Genomic DNA, 11,161 nt, shown 5'->3' on the forward strand with positions numbered 1-11,161 from the left:
GTCAAGTCTTAAGTGTGAGTGATTCATTTCGGCTTTAAGCAGAAGGCATCTTTTGCAGTCAGCATCCTGCTCAAAGTGACTGTACAGAAGTGCCATATTCACAAAGTTTTCTCATTATGATGACAGAAAAAGTCCTTAGAAATATTACTGGCTGACTCACTGGACATTAAAAGTGCATCACAGATTATATGTTATGTAAAGCCAAATGGAAAAAAGTTCATGATGTTCTTTCGGACAAGGAGGTTGTCTTTTTTCCTTGAAACATGCTTTACATGTTAAACTGAAAAATTTAACAAATTAATTTTACTCAGTATTAATGTTTACTTTTTATTTAATTGTTAAGTTTACATGAAATTTGGTTATATATACTATTTTTTAGATACTTTTTTTTTTCAAAGTTGCTGAATGAAACAAGCCAAGTTTCATTCAATCAATCTTTCTAAGTTTTAGCAACTTCAGTATATAACTGGCAGATCTCTATCTCCATCTCTGTTTTTATGCTACTGTAGTTTTACTATTTCTGAGCCAGTTGCAAGGAAATTTCTATCTATGTGTCTATCTGTTGTGTTTGAATGACAATAAAGTCAATCTAAGTCTAAGTCTAGGTCCTAACTTCATCATTGGCTAAATCCTCTCTGTCATGATCAAGTTAAGTCAGACTAACTTGGTTTAATGAAGCTGCTATCACTTTTAAGTTACAACAACTTTAAATATTTTAAGTAAATACAGCCAAATTTTAAGTAAACTTAATTAGATATGAAGCAAACATAAATTAAGAATAATAGTTATATTTACTTTTCTATTTCATGGCAGAGTATTTTAAGTGCGATCAACTTGTCAGACTTTACAGTGTACATGTTGTTAGAGAAGCAGGTGAAGTGTGTTTATGCTGAGCCCCTCTGTGGCACACTTGATTGTGAACTGCAGCACTCTGAGTCAGTGAATGGGCAGCCTGAAGATGTTTCCCCTGGTTACCAACAAGGTAACAGGGGCTACAAGGCTGGACCACAGTGTACCAAGGACAAGGAGATGCACCATCCTCTCATCATTTGGAGGATGTCCTTGTGTGTGTGGGTGTTTTTTGGTTTCCTAGGAGGCAGAGATACAGACAAACCCCTCTGTATTATTTCGAAAAATGTCTGGCAAACAGTTGCTGATCCATGTTTTAGCAGCTAAAGCTTGATTGCGGGGCCATTGGAAGCAGATGAAACTCCCCCATATACACATATCTCCCTGTCGCAGCGCTGCTAAAACTGCAATTATGAGGGAACGTACACGCTGTCAGCACACAAAACACAGTTATTGGTTTAGTGCGCCATTGTCTAAACAAAGAATGGCAATATCACCTCCAAAGCTCTCTGTAATCTTTGATTTTGACATTGAATAGAAAGAAGAGAAGAAGATTTAGTGGTGAAACAATAGTAGGTTTGTTTTCTGCATATGCTTCAAATTAGGCTAAGGTTTGGGTAAGGATAAACACAAGTTTAAGCCATCCTATAAGTCTCCACCATAGCAGAGAACAATTCCAGTTGAACTATTGTTAAACAAAGCACTGGCATGGAGCAATGCTGCTGCATGGAAAGAGGGCTTATCTTATCGCACTGTGACTATCATGTCTTTGCTGTGGACAGCTTCAGTCGGTTCAAAGGGAGGGGTGCCTGGCTTAAGTGCCTGGCTTTGTTTCGACTTCTTTACAGCGGAATTACTCTCACAAATACTTTGATTACCGCATTGAAACACATTTGTTAGTCAATTTTTCAAATAACATGCTTTATCTGAAGTGCAGCAGCTGTGAAGACACTGGCATATCTGAATGAAAAAAGGATAACTCTGTGTAAGTGGCGAACCTCTCATGTCATTTAAAAGCTATAGAATTTGCATTTTTTTCACCAAATTTTGGACTTTTTTTAGCTGCACTGTGTTGGCCCCAAGATAAAATAATTCAGGTCATTCAGGTAATTCTACTCTTTATTTGCTCCAGAAGTGTTCCAGTAACTGGCAGAAAAGGATGTTTCACTTTTTTTTATTTAAGAGATTATACAAAAATACACATTAAAGAACATCAGTTCCTACACTAAACACGTTTTGTTATGACAGGGGCTAATGTTTGCTGTTGAGGGGTGGGTGTCTGTGGGGTAACTAACACAGGAAGTGGGGACAGCTGTATGAAAGTTAGGTGCTAGTTTGTGGTTTCAACAAATAACTGTGACACATCTGACAAGCAAAAACTACACCCAAAAAGGCAAGCATTTGTTTGTTTTTATGAGAAGTGGATCCATAAATTGTTTTCTTGTCATGCAAGACTGGAGCTTTCCTGTGTTGACAGGTAAAGCACTCAGAGATGGTTATTAAGACATAATAATATCTGTTCTCAATTGCCTTGTTAGCCCTCTACTAGGTGGGAACAATCCAACAAACAAATTATCTCTTTATGAAACTGCTGTAATAGTTCCAAAGAGATAGTTATGCAAATGTTTATGATATTTTCTATTATATCATGAGACTCATATCAAACTAAAACAATATGAAATACACATAAACTCCTAATGATGCCTGACGACTAGATCAAAGAATAAAAATGGTATTAGTGTTGTGCAGATCTTTTTATCTCTGGTTCAGCTCAGTAAGGCCAATCTAGCCACTAGTTATGTGAATCATGCAGCATGTTCCTGCACAAGCTGGGGACAATGCGGTTTGTTACCTAGCCTGTCTGTGACCACAGTTGTGTGGCAAAAGTTCAGCTCACAGCTTGAGGGATTTCACCCAAACTCTCTGTGCAATGAGTTTCAAGACACAGTTTTCCTCACTAATCATGTGTCTGTTTTTGTGTTTAATCGATGACAAGGTGCAGTTGGAGTAGCAGCTGTTCTCCTGCCTGTAAATTTAGAGTTTGTGCTGCTGCCGCCTTTCAACAGACAAGGAGGTTTTCTGTTTTCATCTGAAGCTTTGGCTCTGAAAGTGAAGTTGTCAAGGTTGCCACGAGCCTCTTGAACTGAGAGCAGGACGGGCAAGTGTTAAAGTGCTTGAAGGCAGATTTCTATGGTCAAGTGTCTTGATGGATGAAAATGGAGTAATTGCAAACACAGGACTCAGCTCGGCCAGGGGGCGCTCTAAGCTACAAAGCAATGAAGTAAACACACTTATTAACATCATATTGCATTGCTTTTAAGGGCTTGATATCATCTAGAAGCAAGCCTGGCATTTTAGGAAGCCCCCATTTGGTAACACTTTCTATGATGAACACATCTGTAATACATTATGAGCACATTCATAGATAATTATAATGTATTCATAATGCTTTATGACTACATTCACAAACACACATAATGCTTACTGATGCACTGTATCAAGACATTATAAATAAATGTTACATTATAAATGTGACTTATAATGAACTATAAATGTCAAGGGTCTTGTGGATGCTCTTGACGAGTTACAAATCAGAGGCTGACTGATGATGCATATAATGCATTATAAATACCTACACTCACCTATACACACACATCAACAATCAAATGTAGTAAGGACTCAGTATGCTAAAACGGTCGATGCAGAATTATAAGTTATCACTGTATGTGTTAAGTAAAGTGAGGTACATAATGATGAATTTATAATCGTGTATTGTTCATCATGTTTTATTGTTGATGTTAAGTAAAGTGTATCACATGTACAATGCATTATTAAGAATCTATGCTGCATCATAAAGTGATAAATGTCTATCCTACTCTACAATATTTTTAAAAATGCATTTAAAAGACTGAAGTTTGACACACTATGAGTCCTTACTACGGCTGATTGTTGATGTGTGTGTATAGGTGAATGTAGGTATTTATAATGCATTATCAGCCCCATCAATCAACCTCTAGTTTATAACTAGTCATGAGCATCCATAAGACACTTATAATTCATTACAAGTGCATCAGTAAGCATTATGTGTGTTCATGAGTGTAGTCATAAAGCATTATGAATGCATTATAATTATCTATGAATGTCCTCATAGTGCATCATAGATGTGGTCTTTATAGAAAGTGTTTCCAAACATTTTGTCAGAATAAAATATTTAGAGCCATTGTATGATTACAGGAAAGATTCCTGTTACCACTTCACCTGTGTGTTTTACTGACATGGCCTCAATAAAGTTATTCACTGTTAATGTTTGTTGGAACAAGTCCATGGAAAATGGAGAACTTTGGAAGTCTGAGGTGCATAGGGTAAACATACATTAAATAACATGTTTTTCTACTGCTGCCTGCATGGCTTGTAGCTAAGCCCACAGTATACACAGAGAAAGCTGAACCAGGAAGCTCACACGTTAAAGGGTTACCACTATACATCCAGTAAGCCTTTACAGACATAAAACGCAACAGAAATCATTTGCAGTGAGCCATACATCAGTGCAAAACCATATGTATAAATCCCAAAGATATTCACTGAGGTGCCATGGTTTAAACCCTTTGAAACTTGAAACCTTTGGTTTTTTAACCCTTTGAAACTTGAACAAGTTGGCTCAATATCCTTCAAACATATAAGAGGGCAATGAGCAACAAAAGAAGAAATGACACAAGATTTAGCAAGAAACTAATAAAAAGTACAAGAAAGTTACTTGAAAATTAGTTAAAATAATTAAATAAATAAAAATTTTAAATAATGATTTTAAAAAAGGAAATGACCTGGAAAAGGTGCTTCAAAATTTACAGAAATTCTGTAAATAACTAAATGAATATGTAATTATGATTAGAACTAGAAATGTAGCTTTTCCCTTGTTTTTTTCCCCTAGATATTTTATCCGACTAAGATATTTTATCCACCATAATTTTCTAAATCTAATAATTTCTTACAATTTGTGAAACATTTCTCACCAAGTTGCTCCTTGCCTTCACTCACATGTTTTTGAAAGACATTGCACCAATTCACTCAGAGTTCAAAGGTTTAAATACTTGTGAAAAGCTCTTGGTGCGCAGCCCAAGAAAAGTGACGTTATTAGATTTAGATTTTTTTTTTTTAAAGTCGGATAAAATATCTAGGGGAAAAAAACAAGGGAAAAGCTACATTTCTAGTTATAATCATAATTACATATTTATTTAGTTATTTACAGAATTCCTGTAAATTTTGAAGCACCTTTTCCAGGTCATTTCCTTTTTTAAAATAATTTCAAAGGGTCGAGTAATACCTGGATTATGTGGTGGATTCGCCGATGTTCTTTTGCAGAAAGTAGGTGGTGGAGGGTCATAATTTGGGGGGTCCATCCTGATGAATTAAAAAGCGAGATAAAAAAGACAAAGCAAGTTCAGCTGGGGGAGAATCATACACGAGCCATAAATCATTCTGTGTGTCTCCCTGTTCCACACAATGTGAAAATGCCAAAGATGCAACAACACAGCAATGCAAAAGTTCCTCTCACATGGCATATAACAGATGTCAAATGTATTAGCTAATTCGCCTTTTATAAGCAAGCCTTATAAGAAAACTGCACCAAACATTGCAGAGGTGGCTGCAGGTTTGTGAACACTGTGCATGCTACAGAGGCTAGCGTGACCAACTGCTGCTGCTCTCCCATTTTAATGTTTCATTGAGAGAACTTAACATTTAAGTCTAGTATTACCAAACACATTGCTACTATGATGCCTACAAGTCAACTTTAAGAGCATGTCATCACTTACAGGTGCTCAGACAGACTCTGCAGACAATGTGTAAATTAAACAGTGACTTAAACATTCTAGTATGAAGGATTTAGGTGATTATACTGGCAGAAGTAGAATATCATAAGTATATTTTCCTTTTTTTTAGGTTGAATATTTGTAAAACCTTCTTTGAGCTTAGACAAACAATGTATTTTTTTTTAAAATGTTAAACGTCATCAAGATGTAAAGTCTATAAGCTGAGTTGGAACTCACAGACTTGGCCAGTGGCAGAAACACTACTGTGCATATTCAGTAAACCAAGTGAGAAAGCTAGAAACTTTATGGCTCATGTGCCAGACGAACAACAAGGTGCCATATCTTGTCATCCAGTATTTACAGATTAGGACTTTTGGGCAGGGGGACAAAGTTTTTCAAAGTGTACCACTCATCCATCAATGAATGATTAGAGAAAAGTAAAATCCAACAATTTATACTATTTAAAGACTGTTTAGGGACTCTCGTACACAGAAATATTTCATACACTGTTGTGTAAAATGCTAAGGAACTGTGCTTTATTTATCAGAGTAGGAGGTAGTTGGGGCAAAATGCTTGACCCTCCCTTCACCATAACTTACCATAACTTACCACATTTCACAGTTTTGGGTTATGATAAATGGTGTGATTTTGAAAACTTTTAAAGAAAACATGCCTTAAAAAACCCAGTTGTGAGTTAAAGAAAACCACACAAAGTTGACTGTCCCTCCCCTGACCCAAATCAAACAACATATCTCCATCTCTACTGTTTAAAAAATTATCTGAATCACCTCATGTTTTACACCACCCTTTGCCCTTTCATGAATAATAAACAGTCCCTAAAGCTGCTTTCGAACCACAATAAAATTTTGCCTAACTGGAGCATTATTAAGCTCCCATCTTTACATTAGCAACATGTGTCTTTGGTGCGTCTCTGACCCACGTTGCCAGATGGGCTGCACCATTTCACAGTTAATGCAAGGGGTGAGGTATTGGAAGTTGAAATGCGTTTTTAATGAAATCTGTTTATTTATTTAGCGTGTTAATACATCAATTATATTTTCATTGATATTTCAGGAAATAAACTGTTGTACTTGGGCCCATTTAATGGGTAACCACTGACCTTTTCATGCCCTGGGTCATCTGTGCCCTTTGACCCCCCTAACGGCTGGCTATGCAGTTTTTATTATAGAACTATGGTTTTTCGTCCACAAAGTTCAGTATGTTGTTTCTACAGTAACCTAGAATGAACAAACCAATCACTGGCTGTAGACAGGGCCATTCACGTTATTTCCTTTTCGCGTCGGGCACTGTAGTTAGCAGGCTCTTTGCAGCAAACCAAACAGCATCGAAAAAACTTTTTTTTTTCAATACTTGAAACTGCTCTAATCAGCCAGGCTGTTTGTTTTGGAGAGAAAGAGATCTCTGCAGATAATTCAGCTCCTGGTAAAAACCTCCTGAATGGTGAAAACTAAAGGAATCCAAACTGGGAGTTCACTCTTGGCACATTGGAGAAGTTTCAGCTGGTTGCAGTCTGCAATCCTCACCGATAAATAAATCCAGCTGACTGCTCCTTTTAGAGGAAAATGCAATTTGCTAATTTGCACAGTGGGTTTACCCTGCAGCCTCACAGTGTGGTCGGAACAAAACAGGAGAATGATTAGAAGTGTTTGAATGGAGTTTGGCAAGGGTGAGAAATTTTAAGTGTTCACCCCCCACACACCTCACATCATCCACCCCCCCACAAGCTCCACTGACTGTCTACACATACACGCAAACACACAGATGTCAGAGAGGTCTGAGCGACTCTACCCCTGTCACTGGGTGCCTGCTGTGAAAACAGCACACACACACACACACACACACACACACACACACACACACACACACACACACACACACACACACACACACACTCCTCCTCTCCTCACCCCCCCTCCCCTGTCTCCCTCTTCTCTGGACGCCAGCCTGACATACCAGACCTTGTTCGTTAGCACATATTTTTACCCACCGTTACTAAATTAGGAAGCCAGAGGGAGCAAATGGAGTGTGGCTGCCAAGGCAGAAGAAGAAGGGTCTGATCAGGCCTGGGTTTGCTGAGGGCCCATGCCAACCCTACCAGCTTCATTAAGAGCCACTTGGGTTTCAGAAATAGAAGCCCAACAGGGACCAGGGCCAAACAGAGCCCTAAACGGCCAGCCAAAAACTCACGGGACAAACAAACAAATAAACGGGTTGTCTCATGGCCTGCCAGAATCAACCGGCAGCAGCCATCTCAAGGAGCCAGAAGAAGTTATCTTAGGCAGTCTTGCACACAAAATGTGCCCTGCCCCGAGTTTAAAAGTGGTGACAGTACACACACTGCCAGCCCAATACAGAATAAATTAACCTAGAAAGCTCCCTCTGGAGACCAATTTCTCAAAGCAGCCACAGAGACGTTACTTCTTGTTTATTTGGCATGAATTTTGGGCGCTGATGTAAGAAAGGATATTTTCACAAGGAAATGTACATTTCCTCTTGACGCTATTGGCATACAGCATTTAGAATGAAAGTACGGAATGATGTGGAACACAGGGATTTCTTATCTGTAGCTTTAAAACAGCATTTTTAGTTCAATTCTGAAAGCCTTACAATTCTAAATTCCCTTACACCTCACATTTACAACACTGTGCAGAAATAAAATAAATTAACGAAACAGTGGGGACAGCATGTTGCTTTGTGGATGATTTAATCTGTTTTATTTGCAGAAGATATGGACGGAAGATAAAGCCTGCGTATTATTATTATTATTATTATTATTATTTATGGCAGTGCAGTTTCAGAGAGCCATAAACAATTACAAAACACTGTTGGAGAATGTGCTGTTTTACAAAAGGTTACAAAACCGTAGAGGAAGATCTTTCAGGTTCATTGTTTACCATTTTCGTCTGAGTGGCACCTCTCAACCTGAGCACCACCGTAACTTCAGTCCATTTAGCAGCCATCCATTAAAACTAATGAGCTATTAGCAGCTGACTTTGAACAACTTTAAGGTCATTGTTGCCACTGCCATACACTATATTAACCAATAATGATACACAGAACATATAGCCATACTTTCTATAAGATGGTTTTGATTGACTGACAACGTTTTGTGCTTTTGATTGCGTCACATCATAAAACAGCTACTTGACAGAAAAAATGATGTTCATGTTATACTATTTTTCAGACTGTTGGCATGTGTAGGTGACAAAATTATCTTAACTAAAAATAAGTAATGTCCTCAGAGGTCTGAGAAAACATGAGATTCGTGGTCTAATAAATGCAGAGGAAGCAGTTTGTTTAATGCTGAAAAAAAAGTGTAATGGCCCTGGGGTTTACATAGTGCCACTTTAACACTTTGAAGTGTGCATGCCCTAAGGAGAGGGCAACATCTCAGCCATCACTTCTTTAAAGAGCACAACAACATTATAAAACTCCCATGAGCTCAACTGTAAAACCTACAGTGCATCGGGGAGAGTTACTCCTGTGTTACTATACTGACATCGTGTGGAGAGATTACAATACTACAACTCATACGTTCAAAACATGTTGAGAGGTCTGACATGGATTTGCAAAGTTGGGTTCTTTTCAAAGCTGAAGGTCAACCTGGTGGGGGCCCCTGGACACAGATATGCAAAAGGCCCCACCACTTCTCCTACACAGGAGCAAGACACACTTGTTTTGCCTCATTATGCATTGTTTTTGTGTGCATTGTGTTTTATTTCTCTTGTGGTAATTTTCAGTGTTCTTACTTTGTGTCATCACCTCGTGGCTGTGTTGTGTCACTTTGTAGTCATTTTATGCCTTTTCTTGGGTTGCTTTGCCCCTTTAGATGTTGTGTCTTTTTCCAGTTCCTTTGCATCCCTTTGTGGTCATCTGGGGTCTTGTGGTCAGGAGGCACACATTCTGTTCTGTAATCCATCCATGGCCATTGGGCAATAATAAGATGATAAGCCATGTAACCTCCCTTATATATCCCATCTGTGCATTTTGAGCTTTTTTTTTTTCCGGAATACTACCTGGCTCCAGAAATACTGCACGATAAATTGATTAACACAACATTGAGGAATTTGCAACAAATGGGAACAAACTATTAAAATTGAAGCTTTTGAAACTAGATTTTGATAAAGGGGCACTTTTCAAGACAAGGCCTGAACATCAGACAACGGCCAGCAACATGGACCCAAAACAAATCATTTACTGAAGAACAAGACATACGTTCTACTTTCTTGACCCCAGGAGGAAAATGCTATTCAGATTTTTCACTCTTCTCATTTACATGTTACATACACAGGCTGGAAATACTGTATACACATATGACAGACAGTACTGCAAAAGCACAGGTGCCTCAAGCAGTTTGTTGGGAGTTTGCTGCCTTGCTCAAGAGCATCTTGGCAGTATCCAGGAGGCAAACTGGCACCTCTCCATTTATCTGTCCACACTCCATATTTGGTCCGTATGGGGACTAGAACTAGTGACCCAAGTCAAGTTCCTATGAAATGAGCTACTGCCACTCCTGCTACTGCTTGACTGTCAGTGTTTGAGTCACACGACAAAATATATGTAGGTCTAATTGTATCAGTTAAAGCTACTAAGGATAAAAATCTTAGTTACTAATCAAAATGCCAGTGATTACAAAGGGGTAACATCTGAATATATTCTTTTTGGTAAAGAGTTTAAATGCAAAATAAAATATTCTGTTGCTTTGCATTTTCTCACCATGCAGGAAGGTCTTCTTTTGGCATGCCCTATTGCTGGACATTTTTCCAAGAACACCCACTTCATAACATCAAAAGTATGCAAAAGTAATCTAATGTAGCCTAATAAGAACATTACAAACATATACAATACTTATCACATTTTTAATAAGCTACTAATCAGTAATCTATTACATTTTTAAGGTTACCTTCCCAACACAAAATGCATTACTTCTTTTTCGCTGGAGTTTTTTTTATTTATTTATATATATATATTTTAATCCTTACGGACAAAGGGTTTGTTGCATTTTACACATTTTTACTGTTCATTTTTTGATAATTTTGGCTGTGTTTGTATACGGCATAAATTTTGGAAAGATTTTGTATTTTTGTTTAATCTTGGAATTTCAAGCTCAGTTACTACAATAAGTCTATAATACACTGAAACTAAATTGTTACATTCAGACTGGTCAAGGTCAAAAAATGCTCCATTGAAACCCATTCAAACTGCAACTTTTGATCCCACAGCCATAAAAACATGCATTGTATTATTTCTGGGTACCACTCTGGGCTTTTGACTTGAATTTGTAATTTTTTTTACTATTTTCCACCTGATTACACAATTTTTATTTTTTTTTAAAACATATTTGGCATATGGAGAAATACATATTCTATTTTCACTAGGTGCACTTTCACAATCAATGTTGCTGGGAATAATTGACATATCCTAGACTGAGACCATAAAAAAAATCTATATTGCATGTAGTATATTGAAACTAATTCATTTGT

At 37.6% G+C, this 11,161-nt stretch overlaps 1 long non-coding RNA gene across 1 annotated transcript in view; it reads right to left on the reverse strand.

Moving 5' to 3' along the window:
* Positions 1-11,161, reverse strand: part of LOC121950795 (uncharacterized) — a 30,317-nt gene that overhangs the window by 17,536 nt on the left and 1,620 nt on the right. Inside the window, exon 2 of the long non-coding RNA XR_015777102.1 lies at positions 5,171-5,247. This is a non-coding gene — a long non-coding RNA (uncharacterized LOC121950795). The remainder of the gene's footprint in view (positions 1-5,170; positions 5,248-11,161) is intronic.

Source organism: Plectropomus leopardus, chromosome 7 (genome assembly GCF_026936395.1).
Source record: "Plectropomus leopardus strain MGB_pleo_1.0 chromosome 7, ASM2693639v1, whole genome shotgun sequence".
In the NCBI taxonomy this organism is placed as follows: domain Eukaryota; kingdom Metazoa; phylum Chordata; class Actinopteri; order Perciformes; family Serranidae; genus Plectropomus; species Plectropomus leopardus.